Source organism: Ixodes scapularis, unplaced genomic scaffold (assembly GCF_016920785.2).
Source record: "Ixodes scapularis isolate PalLabHiFi unplaced genomic scaffold, ASM1692078v2 PGA_scaffold6__148_contigs__length_123643588, whole genome shotgun sequence".
Taxonomy (NCBI): domain Eukaryota; kingdom Metazoa; phylum Arthropoda; class Arachnida; order Ixodida; family Ixodidae; genus Ixodes; species Ixodes scapularis.
In genome coordinates, this window is record NW_024609881.1 from 117,723,154 (window position 1) to 117,737,467 (window position 14,314).

Sequence of the window (14,314 nt, forward strand, 5' to 3'; positions counted from 1 at the left end):
ACGTGGTTTCAACGGCAAGTCTCAACCCTTACACAGGGTTTTAAAAATCTTCTTCGACATATAACGACGAACGAGTAGAAAATGTGTCTTCACCACGCTGCAGCCAGGCTCTGTGACGCTAGCAGAATCGTAAATCGTCTACAAGCAAGATGGCCGTCCAACGTAATTAAAACAAAAAAAAAAAACGGAAATTTGATGCACGAATTCCGTCCTGAAACGCAAAAGATGGAAAAGCAATTTTATCTAATACATTTGTCGAACAGTGTTCATCATGTCGTTCTTGACACGACACCTATGCGGCGCCGGACGGCCGAACTGGCCGAACTGGCCGAACCACAGTTGCCACAGTCCCACTAGGGTGGGCCGAACGGGCCGAACGACCTAGCGAGCGTGGCGAGCGAGCAGCATCAAACACCTACGCTGAGCCTGTCGGTCACCGTGGTAGGCATCGTGCTGCTTATCTGTGCCCCGTACCAGCCGAACTGACCGAGATCTGAAGCTCGACACCTCTTCGGTTCTTCCGACCAGCGCCGATCGTTCCGGCGTTTTCAATCTGTTGAAGCGGGTGGCGAAAGCGACGATGCAGGAACAGCAGTCATCTGATAAGCGTCTGGCGCTCAACTAGTGTGATCCGCTTTCGCAAGATATGCCGCTGTACTGTTCAGTGGAGGACTGTACGAACTGCAAATATTACAGTGGCAGGCTTGTGCATACGTATCCAAGCGAGCCCACGTTACGGAAGTTATGGATTCGCGCCGCCCGCCCTTCGCAGCCAAACTGGCTGCCCTCGAAAAGTGACTGGCTCTGTAGAGACCACTTCGCAGATGAAGACTACCGCACGAACCCGACGCTACTACAGAGCCTCGGTCTGCCGACGAAACATGCCAGGTTGAAACCTGGGGTGGTGCCGTCGCTGTTTACACGGAAACGCAATGAACAACAACTCGATGTCAACGAGGAAAAACGGCGACGGAAAAAGGTGGGTTGTTTTCATAGCGGCTGAAACATATTTTTGTGCTCAAGTTCGACTCCGAAACTTTTTTTTTGGTTCGTTTTGTTTTTGCTAGCAAGAGCTGTCTTATAATAATGATTTTATAAATTTCACAGCATGGATACACTAAAGGGCCCTGTAATTAAAGTATTGTTTGTGATGTACAATTGTTGCACGTTTCCTAGAACAGTACTTTGCTCTACTTTGCACCAAAATGCTCTGGGTGCTTACACACGCGAAGTGTTTATGCTTACCATTTCTAGATTATTGACGAGTTGTTGGGAACGCTGCCACAAGCAACAGCCGCAGACACTGCTGTTGAACAAGTCGACATGCCATCAACCTCTTCAACTACTAACAAGGCAAAGCAAAGCCCTGACCCTCGACATCAGCCACCGCACGATGAAAGTGCTGGCATCCAGGAACCTTGTTTCAGCTCAGGTATGCACGCTGGCTGAAACTGCTCTGCCACCAGCTCGTTTTAGACATAATTCAGTCACTTTCATATAGGGAGTTAAGATGGAATGCCAAGTTGTTTCATTAGCCAACTAAAAGACACTATGCAGGAATGAAAACCGTTTCTACCACCAGTTTTATTCTTCTTCTGGCTATAGACCCTTTCCATGTTTACAAATACAGGCTGCCTCCTGAGTCCCAATGAACTCCCGGTCCGTCGTTTTTGTCAAGCGTCCAGAGCCTCGTTTTGCCATGAGTTCTAGGATGCTTAAATGATACACAAATGGCAACGTTGGAGATTTAGCGAGGGCATTCTGCCGCTCTAGTCAGCATATTATAGGCACCCGGTGGCTTACAAGTGTATTGAAAAGTCTTCAGGTGTTCTTATGGAAACCAATCATTTATGCGGACATCGTAATTATGGGTTGTTCGGCGTTTCAAGGTGCCTTGTCAGGATGGGAACTGTTTCGCTTCTGTTTCAACCGGTAGTTCGCTGGGACGTCAACTAGCAAAAGCCCCACCTTGCGGAGTAACGCTGGATAGGGTCTATACTTCCAGTGGCGTCAGAAGTGTTTCGAAGGTTGAGGGGCGTCGGATAGCTGAGCTCGGCATGCCCCCTTCCTTGTCACTTGCATTGTTTACTATAACTGTCTGAAACTTCGAAAAAGTCGAGCCCCCCCCCCCCCCCCCCCCCCCCCCCCCTCCCCCCTTTTGTTCCGACGCCACTGTATACTTCTTTACTTTGTTTTTGAGGAAACCTCTTACTCTGGTTCTTGCATCTGGCAACGAAACCTAAAATTTCAACAGACAACATTAATGCAGTGTACGTGATTGGGTCAATTTGTATCTCTTTTCAGTTATAGCCACACTCCCTTTGGAACAAAATTGAGATTGCCTAGACTTCTGCTGAGTGCACCTGTGAACGATAGTTTTGTATTGAAATGCACACTTTTATTTTCTTTGCTATGGACAGCCTCCTCCCTCAGTAATGCTGCACAGGCTCTACCTGATCTTCTGGATGCTGCTACGCAGTCCTCAGACCTCTACTCTTGCACAAACACAGGTATGTATCTATTAAGAGAAGATTAACAGAATTTAATAATGTTGAGACCATTGTAACACATTCCAATGACACTTGCAGGCACACAAGTCATCATCAAGAATTCGTCACAATACAGCCAAACTGATCCTGTCCTTGTGATGCCACGTTGCTCATCACCAAATCACCTCCCCCAGGCACAGTCAGATTGGACGTTGCCTACAGGGCTGACACAGTCGCCACAGCCTCCAGTGCCGCCAGAATCATCGGCGTCACTACAGCCAGAAGTGCCACCACAGCCGCCAACAGTTTCTAACGAACCAGCCGTCCCAGAAGATTTTGACGGGGAGTCTTTCACGGAGCTGCCAAAGCAACATTTGGAAGCGGACACAAGCCTTCCGATGACGTCAGGCACCGGCCTTCTAAGGTTCGTATCTGTACAATACATGTTATCTGTAGTATGGAGCATGAAAGCATGGCTCTTGTCGTGTATTCTTTCATTTACTTCTCTTTATGCAAATCTTTGCTTTTGAACTGTAGGCCAGCATTCTACTCCGCTTTAGTAGTGAGGATATCATACAATCTTTTGCATGTTTTTCAAATCTGACTTCCAGGGATCACCAGACAAGCACATCTTGTGCCAGCCGACTGGACAAAGACAACAGTGCTGCCAACAAAGACAACTTTTTAGAAAGGAAGTTCTTGGTTTTTGAATCTTGCTTGGACGAGCTCCTTGCTAAAATGTCCGGAGTGTACCGCACCCTGCCACACCACAAATAAGGAAGTCAGGGGGACGTGCCTCACAGTGCGGAGAGTCTGCAACAATGGCGATGTGCACTGCTGGAGCAGCCAGCCGATTGTGAACAGGCAGCGGCCGCTGGGCAACATACTCGTCTCTGCAGTGACCCTCTATTCCGGAAGCATCGTGAAGAAGGTCCTGCGGCTTCTCACCCAGATCGGAGTTCCCTGCATCTCGTATAGGACATTCTTCAAGGTCCAGGCTGCCTTCCTTCTTCCAGCTATCAGACAGGTTTGACACGTTTCTAGTTGTTACTGACTTCATACTTTTGGAAATAGGAGTTTTTGTCCCAGATGTAAAAAAAATGCTGGGCTTGACAATCGAACTGGGAGGTCGTACAGGATAAAACGGGCTGGAAACAGTCGGGTCAAGATGCATCCACTACACCTATAATGATACATCAGGTCGGCTTGGCCTCTGTAGGAGGTGTTTGCACAGGCTTCGCCTGCAACAGTTTGAAGCGGTGTCTTTGAACTGAGTCCGCCTGCAAACTGTCGGCTTACCTATGAGGTGAGAAGTTGGAGAAGCAACACCTGTACTGCAACATGAATTACCTGTTTGGATTTTGGAGCACCATGTTTAACTACTAGGAGACATTAAGTATCACCCCATTAACGTTTGGCAATGCATTGCTGTTGCCGTAAGCAACAGAAATATCTGCTATTTCGCTTTTGAAAGGACTATGCCCAAAAAGATTTACCAAAAGCTTTGATGCTCGTGTTGTTAGCATAAATGCTGAAACATGTAACACAGCGTTCAGATTCCTGAGGGGCGTTGGGTCGGTCATCACGTTTTATGATATAGTGAACTGTAAAGTGGAAGCGACGCCTTGACAGTACAAATCAAATACTGGCTGTCCTCGTGACAGCGATCTTCGGAGTGTGTGTTTTCCCACCAGACAAGCGAGCCAGGAATACTTCCTTGTTTGCTGCAGAGCTGCTCTCAAACAGAGCCTATGGTTGTTGTTCCCTAGCTGGCTATTAATGTCTCGTAATTGGAAGGAACAAGTTGCCCATTATCTTGAACATATACCTGTCACAATTATGGTTTGAAAGCTATTGAGAAAAAATAGAAACTACAGCGGGCTATCTCGTAACTGAGAGTAGGTGTAAGAATGAAGTGATTTGCAGGGTCGCAGGTGCTAGTGCAGTCCGTGTATTAGCGAGCGCACCCCCCACCCTCCCCCCGGGCCCATCCCTAGCATTGTCAAGAACTAGGCGCCCAAAATCCAAGGCGAGCTTCCATCGAGTGTCGGCCATTGAATCTGAATGTATTGAGTCTCCATTCAATCGTCTTCTACCTCGGGCCCCTGTTTCACGGCGTTCGTAGAATCCTCAATCTGACCGCGTCGGAAGCTGAGCCAATCCAGCGCTGTGAGAGTATCACGTGACCTTCTGATTGGGTGGAGTGACATACGGAGCTCTAGATCACATGACACTCTGAACGCTGAATCAGCTCGGATTCCTCGTAGCGTCCGCCGCGCTCGGACTGAAGGTGAAACAGTATAGCACGCACGCCACAGTAACGACCAGAAAACATATGTACCAACCTCGTGGCGCTACAGTATCCAAAATCTATGGTGTGGAAAGCTCTTTCCACGTCAGCAAAGTGCCCTGCACACGAGCAAGCTCGCAGGTCATGGTCGCGCATACTTAACACTAAATTGATAACTAGGGCACTCAAAATCCTTGGCAAGCTTCCATCGAGTATTGTTCATTGAATCGGAATATATCATTGAATCGGAATATATCGAGCGCATATTCACTGTCATCTTTCTTGGGCCCCCGCCTTGCGATGCTCATAGCATCCGAGAACACGCGCCACAGTAACAAGCAGGTACCACCCTCGCAGTGCTGTAGCCACCAAAATCGCCGGTGTGGTGATTTTGGTGGCCATAGTGCTATGCATCTTTACGCATCAGCAAAGAGGCCTGCACACGAGCAAACCTGCAGGTCATAGTCACGCACACCGGACCCGAATTTTAAAACCCTTATGAAGTGTTTCTGGGATAGCTCACTTGGTAGAACGCTCGGCTCCCAGCCAGCTGACCCAGGTTCGATACCTGTTGGGGGATGAATTAGTTTCACTTCTTAGTGAGTGAACACAATTCAAAAAGGTTTCGGATATATTTCCAAAGGGTTTCGGAATCAGCTTCGAAAAGATTTCGTGAATGGTTTCAGAGAAGGTTGGGCGATAACGAAAGCTATAAGCATTTCATGCTTAATATGCATTTCTTTGCTCTTGGCAACTCTCTCTTCTAATAAACTGGAACGACCTTTCTAGATGCTGCTGTTAGTTGTTCATTGACAAAAAGTTTATTATATTTTGTCCTGCTAGGTATGGAACAAGCAGCAGACTGAGCTCTTCAAAGAAGCCACTGGGCAAGGGCTGGTACGGACATGTGATGGGCGGTTAGACTCCCCCGGACACACGGCCAAGTATGGTACCTTACACGGCGACAGACTCCGAGACAAGAGGTTCTATGCGTCGAAACAGTGCAGGTAAAGTTCCCCCGGGGGTGCATGTTCATAAAAATTTTTTACACTGTCATAAGCTGAACCCCTTTTTATTTGTTAAGAAAGAAATTGTAGCTTATGTTACTTTGGCTGGTGCGACGCTAGGTTGTGCATGTCATAGAATTACGTCATTCTTGCTGATACTTTCCGTCTGACATCCATGGCAGGTACAGAGGAAACATATGCTTGTTTGTGTTTGTGAAAATAGTCAAAGTACGAAAATCTGAGAACAAAAACATGATGAGGAGGCAGCATCCCCACATTTTGCACAGGTTTGACTGCTGGCTTGTTGCAAAAGGTGAGCCATAAGTAGGGTTCTGGTTTATCAAGTAACACCTAAAATAGTCGAGGCAGACCAGTAATTTGTTACACAATGTCCTAGCTCTGCCTGTCATTATGGCGAAGATCAATAATGACAAGAGAGTAGTAGGTTTGCATTTATTGGCGTAAACTTTACTCTAGCCTGTCCTATGGCCATTGATGTAGCCATAGGACGTAAGGCCAACAAGCTAATTTCGCATGTGAAATTACCATATTTTTTAAATATAGGCCTACTTCCTTCCGGCACTGTTCTTTAAAATTGAAGAATGACCTGCAATTGTAAACGTTCTGACCACATCGAGCTAACAGTTGACGTGGGAAAGATGCTCCCCCGTGTCAGCCACTTCTTCGAGTGCGCCGGTGCGATGCAGGGACGCTTCACACGAGTGGTGCATTGCAATCGCCGCGGTTTGGAGAGCAATCTGGTTAATTGTTCTGCGACTATGGATGTTGTGCCACCACTGTATGAAAGATGAAGTCAATACAACACCGGACGGTGACGTGCTACTCACCACAGATTGGGGGGTTCCTTCATAACATAAAGCTTCGGTTTCAATATCTCCCAACCGTTGATAGCCTCCTGCGTGAGCCAGTAGCGTGCAATACTAGACTTTTTCATAAATTCAGTCTGGTCACTTTGTTCGCTATCACCATCGGTGTTTGTATACATGCTGATGATGGCCTTCTGATACTAGCACAGGCTACCGGCACGAGATTGAAGCTTTGAGGCAGTCTTTTCTGGAACAATAACTTGCGCTAGAAAAACACGTTTTAAAAGTAAGATGCATGTTACAGCTTGTGTTTATAGCCTTTGTGGCCCAGTACTGCCTTGTCACTTCATAACATTACATGTTTATGTCAAGATTTGAATGCGAGTCACCGCGGCATTTGTGCTTTGTATGTCACATCGCAATCGATTCAGGGAATGACTTGGCACGCAGCATACTAAGCATTTATGTCGTGGTAACTCACGTTCGAATCTCAACATATGTGGCCCACTACAGTCGGGGCACTTCGTACAGAATTTCTTTTTTTATGTCGCTATCGAAACCGATGTGAATCGAATATGCATACGCTAAATAGAACACTGTCCGCTAGGGACGTATGAAAGTAACGGTGCTCAGTTAAATAATGCAAAATTTTGATTACCGCATTTAGCATGTATGAACTTCGACTGCTACTTCAGCTGCTAGATGAATTTCATTTTTCAGACGGTCTATTGTTTTCTCTAGATTTTGACGCTGAAAACTCACATTTTTTAAGGCGTAAGGCGAGCTGAAGTCCCTTGACAATGAAGGTTCTGAAATGGGAGTGTTTCATTCCGAGATACGTATTGTGAGGTAGAGAGGACGACAGTGTTGGCCGCCAGGCTTATCCGGTCAAACAGAACAGCAAATTACTTGTCCATCTATAAGAGTCTGAACTGGCCATAGGTGGACTGATGGCTAAACTCTTGCAGTAATAGTAGCTTTTAGCATCCGGTGCGGTTGACCTCTAAGTGAGCGTGAACAGGCCGCCGTCAATCGATTGGTACTGCCAGCTCTAGCTAGCGGCGCTTCCACGAATCACAACGAGAGTAAGCGCCTGCGCAGAAAGAATGGATGTGCTGTTACGAGAATGCACTCAACCCACTTTTTCATGTCACTTTGGATAAAGCGGGGCATGCTGCTTCATATATTTATCAAAGTAGAGCGGTTAGTGTGGATGCGACCTGACACGCTTGCTCCGTTCTTTTGATCTCGCTTCGTGCGGTACCTTTTCGTGAACAAGGAAGTGATCATCATTTCTTTTCTTTCTTTTAGGAGGTGCGCAGGTGTTTATGAATAGCCATTTCATTGTATAACGCATCTTCATTGGTACCGACTTCAAGACCCACTCATAACGCCCCCTTTTCCTATTTCGTTGTCTAACAGATATTGCTTCTAGAATCAAGAGTGATTAGGACCATGCTGAAACGTGCAAACTACGCAGCAGAATTTTTTATTTGAAAGCGCAGCCCATGGCAGATCGCCCATGGCAACCAGCATTTGCAACTATCTGTGGAATGAAACGGACGTTCCGCGGGCGGTTTTACAATTCCAGAACGGGGGTAACACATGCTGTTGCAACGGCGTATCAGTTTTTACTGCAGAGGTGCTTACTCTCGCTGTAATTTGTGGAAGCACCGCTAGCTGGAGCTGGCAGTGCCAACCGGTCGACAGCGGCCTGTTCACACTCATTTTGAGGACGACTGTACCTTTGCTGTAGTAAATATCACTAATCACAGCAGGCACGTAGCCAGGGGGGTGGCCCATGGGGCCCGGGCCCCCCCCCCCCCCCGGAATCTTCAATTTTGCTGGGGCCTCCTCTCCCCCCTCCCCCTCATACATTTTGTCATGGGTGGGTCCCCCCCCCCCCCCCCAAAACAAAATCCTGGCTATGTGCCTGAATCACAGGAATTGGCGAGTTTATTCTGTAGTCATTTCCAGTGTGTTTTGTGATGTCCCCTTATTCTAACTACCATACTCTTTGTTTTTTTTGGAAGTTATAGATTGTTGCATTTGGCTGAATCAAACTATTAGTTTTTGACTTTACTCTTATTTGTCTTAATATTACTGTTGTAGGAACAACATTTATAGCAAGCAACTGTAATAAAATTGTATTTCACACAGGGCTTCCAGTGCATAACAGGCTGAAGGGCATTGCGCTCTCGAAGCCACTACTAAAGGACATACCACACTTGTCGACTTTGGCACAGGCCTACTCTACGGACTGTGTCCACATTACATTGATTCAGTTTGCTCCAAAATCGACGCACTTCGGATATAGGAGCATGCTGGCAAGGTATACAAGCCCATCACCTTTTTCCTTAAGAATGCTGACTGAAGGCTTTACTTTCCAGAACTTACAGCAATTCAGACTGGCATGGATAAATTGAAAACGGATGTTTCTATTTAATCATGCCATAGTCCAACTCTTGGTTTGGGGGCTGGATATTGGGAAAATGGAACCACACGCATTAGAGTTGCTAATTTAAGGTTGTGGAAAGTATATTGGGGGGAGGTTCTTCTCGAACTTTAATCATTACACGAACCTGCTAGTTACACAAGCTTTAGGAAGTGGAAGCGCAGTATGCACTCTGTTTGTGGACAAAAGTTCTCGTGCAGTCCTGGAGATCTGGGAGGGCAGGACGGGTGGGGCACCATTTCTAGGATCGTACCGGGGGGCCAAATGAAACTGCCTCGCGGGTCGGATTCGGCCCTTGGGCCACCGGTTGCCGACCACTGCTCTAAACCGAACTGGCTGGACCACCACTGGATCTAGATAAGAGAAGACTTTTTTTTTCATTATAGTAATTTTGTCTTTACTGTTGGCAATTTAATAATTGTACTCTTTAGGTTTGGACGAGCACTGTACATTCGGCGCTTTCATAGATATAACGGCTGGTTCAGTGACTGACTTGTACGTGCTCTAATTAGGTGTGTTGAGTTAGGCTTTTGAATTTCAGTGTTTTGATCAGCAACCGTCAGCTGGTACACGGGAGTTCTTGGAGAGGTGGCAGCACTAGGTGGAAAGGCTGGCCTTTGGAGCTCATGGGACGACACCGAATGAGGCGGAGGCAAAGCCCCGGAGAGGAGCGGTGGGTGCGTCAGATGCAGAGGTTTCTGCTCTACACTGGAGGGACAACGTAACGAATGAGGAGAGTCCGTGCACTGTTGACCAAGTATGGGGGCCCACTGCCGTCGATCAACAGGCTGGAAGAGACGAACGTAGGATGGAGGGAGCTGCGTGAATAGGTCAGTGCCGCGGAGACCCGCATGTGGAAAAGGAGGGCAGCCGACAAGCCGGCACCACAGACTTACATCAGCCACAAGGAGATCTGCAAGGAGCATTTCTTCGACAACACACTGGGAAACTGCCTGCTATGCGAGACTCGCTCCGGAACGTTAAAAATGAAGTGGTGGCGGGTAAAATGTGGGAAAGACGAAGTGAACGTGATGTGTGCCATTAGTGGAGAAGAGGAGGAGACAGCGGAGCACCTGGTGCTTTTGTGCAAGATGCTGCGGCTGCACCAACCAAGTTGAGTGGCCCTCTAACAGGCTCTCAATTTCGTTGGCTAACCGCCAGAGGGAGACATAAAAGCCAGTCATACATGGAAAGGGGTCATGGTGCCTGGCTTGACTTTTGGAAATGCAGTGCTATGCATGAAATCTGAAGTGCATGCAAGACTACAAATAAAACAGCGCGGAGTAGGTAGGCTGGCTTTGGGGGCACATGGCAAAACGCCAAACCAGGGAGTACAAGGAGACATGGGATGGGCGTCATTTCAGAGCAGGGAAGCGGTGAGCAAGATGGAATTTGAGGATCGGTTGAGGCAAATGGATGAGGAGCAATGAGCACGAAAGGTTTTCAGCTATTTATACGTGAGGAGTGTAGACACAAAGTGGAGACAGTGCACTAGGAAATTAAGAGGAAAGTTTTTGGGCTATAGTGGAAATACGGAAGAGCAGGTCTCAGTTAAGAAGAAAGTTAAGGCCACAGAAAGAGATTGGTGGCTAGAGGGAATGTAAACAAAGACTGCTTTGGAAAGCTATAGATTAAACAAAACAGTTATTGTCAAAGAAAGCATTTATGACAATTCTAGGGGAAGCTCATTGTTGTTTGAGGCGAGGACGGGTGTTCTGCGAACCAGAACATACAGAGCGAAGTACCAGGAAATGGATGCAGTGTGCACTGCTTGTGGAGGAGAGGAGGATGAGACGGCTGAGCACTTTATACTCTACTCTAAAGGGCTTCATCCTATGCCTACCGAAGACAACATGGATTTAATAAAGTCATTGGATTTTAGAGACAGTGAAGGGAGAGTGGATTTCAAGACTGTAGAGATTACCAAGCAAAGATTAAGTGAATGGTGGCAGAAAACGAGGGAAGACTAGGTTTTTTTCTTATTAACTGATGGCAAGGGGGTTTCGTAGCCCCACTTTCTTTGCAGTGCGGAGTGAATATAGATTTCACATTTAAATATTCTAAGCTTAAATGGTAAAACAAAATGGCTAGGTGGCCGTGGCATAAGCTACCGCCCGATCCAAAGGGCTCAGCCGCATTCATCCATCCATCCATCCATGGCGGACAAGAGGGGGATAGATTTGCGACGCCCGTAGACCGGTAGCGTATAAATTAAACAAAGTGTGTTGTTCTCTGTTTGTTGCCGTGTGCGAGACGATCATAACTTCAACCAAGACCTACCGTGATGCTACAAATGAAGTGTTCAAGCCAGTCGAAGGCAAGAAATCTTGCCATAGTCAAGATATGTGTGCAAGTGTTCGACGTAAGCTCTCACGTTGGTGTAGCTGTCGTCAAGTTGAACCGAATGTACGCGGGTCCAAAGAAAGGTACTTATCAACAATGTTCGCGCGTTGAAACTATGACGCATACTTTATCTGAAACTAAACTTATCGGTCTGCGGCCACAAACATTTTTGTTGACGTTGCTTAGATGATGTAACCATTCAGGCCTCGCATTAAACGGTGTTTAATGCGAGGTATGAATGGGTTAAGAAAGTAAGAAAACTAGGTATTTTCTTATTAACTGATGGCAAGGTGGTTTTATAGTCTCACTTTCTTTGCAGTGCAGAGTGAATATAGTTTTCACATTTAAATATTCTAAGCTTAAATGGTAAAACAAAATGGCTAGGTGGCGTAAGCTACCGCCCGATCCAAAAGGCTCAACCTCTTAAATATGTCGTACAACTCGCCCAAGCTTCAGTTTTAGGAACGTTCGTTGGCAAACATTTGTTTGCACAATGTGCTCGGAACGTTACCTTTCTAACATTTGTATGCGCAACATACTTGGAATGTTCGCAGGTGAAGCCAACTTTACAAATATCTCAGGTTCGAAACACCACTTTGGGCCAAAAATATGCAAATTAAGTGTAGTTTTTGGAAAGTTAGCGTAAGGGATCAGTTTCATCTTATATGAGTCTACCGAGGAATGTGATATAAGATGTAGAAGGAAAGCACTGGTTCTCAGGGGTTGATCATGAACTAGGCACTCACTGCATATGTAGAGAGGCAGTTTTGAATAAACTAGATATTTAGTATCTGCGGTTTACAACTTTGAAAGAGGTGTTTCCCAGTTAAATGTGGGACGTCATGTGTATCTGTTCTGAAGCTCGAAGTGAGTGATCTGTCATGTATACAGCAAATTTTGAATGAAAGAAGTTGACAAGTAGGAGTTAAATTTCAATAGTATGTGCTTGGACTGGTGCGCTGGTAAAGCAGCTAGCTTGTGCTTGCATCTTCTAAAAATTAGTTTAGATTAAAAAAATAACACCCTGTGTAAGAGCTTTATCGCATGCAGAGAATGTTTCCTGAATGTAGCGATAAGTACACATACCACGTTCCGAGAAGATTAAAAGGATTGCCCTGCGTAAATTCGCAGCATTTTAAGAATGTCGCAGAAGTTCTTTAGATGTTCTTGGAACCTTGTTAGGTTATTTGAATGTTGACTGAATATCCTGGTAATGTTCTGTCGTTCTCAGAACGTTCCAAAAATATTCCCTGAAGAATGTTCCCCAGATGTAGCCATAAGTCAATAAAGAATGTTCCTCTGTAAATTCGTGACGTTCTGGGAACGTTGTGAATGCTCTTTGGGATGTTTCCGGAACGTTCTGATGATACCTGGGTAGGTGCAAAGATGTGACTCAGCCATTTGGCGATTCTAGTACGGGCCTTCGCCCTGTCTGGTACACTTTAACCCTCCTGGGTCGAAATAAGATTATTATTACGTCAGAAGTACCCGGAACGCGGAGTCTAGAGATTCATGGGACCAAAGCCGCCACGTACCTGGAGCGCGGAGTCTCAAGATACGTCGGACTTTTTAGCGTGGACAGTCTAAAATCACCCCACGTTCGTCTTTTGAAGCTTGACATTTCCTGTTGCAGATCAGTAGCTATTAAAGTGAAATAACACGAAAGAAGTTTGAATGGCCGGCAGCCGCTTGGCCTGGCCGCCGTGTGAGACATTAGGAGATATTACACTACGCTACACACGGCGTGTGCTTGTCTCAGTGGCATTCTGACACAGTAAACAATGCTGGGGAAGGCGGCGGGGTCGAACTCAGACCCACCCTTCCTGTCGCCTCTCGACCTTCCAAACACTTCCAAAGCCACTGGCCTGTCTTCAAGAACATGAAAGTTGGGGACAAGTTAGCTGCGTTTAGTGAACTGGAAGCTGCTCCGAAACAGCACTGGTACAGTTTTGTGTACGACCAAGGTACGACTCAATCTATCGCAGCGAACCGACAGGCTGGTCATGTACGTCAACAAGTACTTGAATGTACTTTTGAACTGCTTCGCCAAGCGAGCAAACAAACAACTTGCCAAAGTCACTGGGAAAAGGAATGCAAAAGCAAGAAAAGGTCACACACTGCTAGCACGAAGCAGAGTATACAGCGTGCGACTCTTATTTACCGGCACTGTGAGCTGGACTACGTTATTCGCTTCCTCTGTTTTGTTCTTAATTCCTACCAACGCCGCGAAAACAAATTAACAAACGTGTAACGTGCAGCTTAAAAAAAAAGTTTTTTTTTTTTTTTTTTTTTAATAATTTGTAGTATTGTTTTTGCTTGACACCAACGGCGAGCACCACCTGCTAATTTTCGACGCCCCGTGCGATCATCGTCGTTGGAGGAGGTCTTTGCTGGGTGATTTGTATCTTTGTATCGTCTGCAAACTTTTTTGTTTCATTCACCGTTTTTCACAACTGTTCCCTATTACTTTTTATTTTCGTCTTAGATGGGGACCTTCCCCATCTTTTCTATAAAGTTCGGAAAGTGTTTTCAGGGTCACTTTTCTCGTTACTTTTTGTTTTCGTAATGCTGCAGAGGCTGGTGCGCTTGCTCAGGTAATTTTATCATGGTGTTTGCGCACGTTTTGAGACATTGTGACAACGCAGTTTGTAACGGATCAACCTACTCGAACTATCTCTTACGACGTAGTTCGAGTAGCTAAACGCCTTTTTTCCGCTTCCCAGATGCGCTTCAAACGCGTGTGATCCCCCTGAGTGGCGTTTGAAACCTCTAAATGAACTCCTCTATCTGTGTTTCTGCGCGCGTTGTTATTTGATTGTCGTCCCAGTTGCGATCAGTGGATTCCGCTTTGCAAGCGGACTGACCGTAATGAATTGTTTCTGCTGTTCGGGTGACGAAACGGG

At 46.3% G+C, this 14,314-nt stretch overlaps 1 pseudogene; it reads left to right on the forward strand.

The window, feature by feature from the left end:
- The first annotated feature begins 474 nt into the window (after positions 1 to 474).
- On the forward strand, positions 475 to 9,425 carry LOC8042314 (annotated as a pseudogene).
- Positions 9,426 to 14,314: the final 4,889 nt, after the last annotated feature.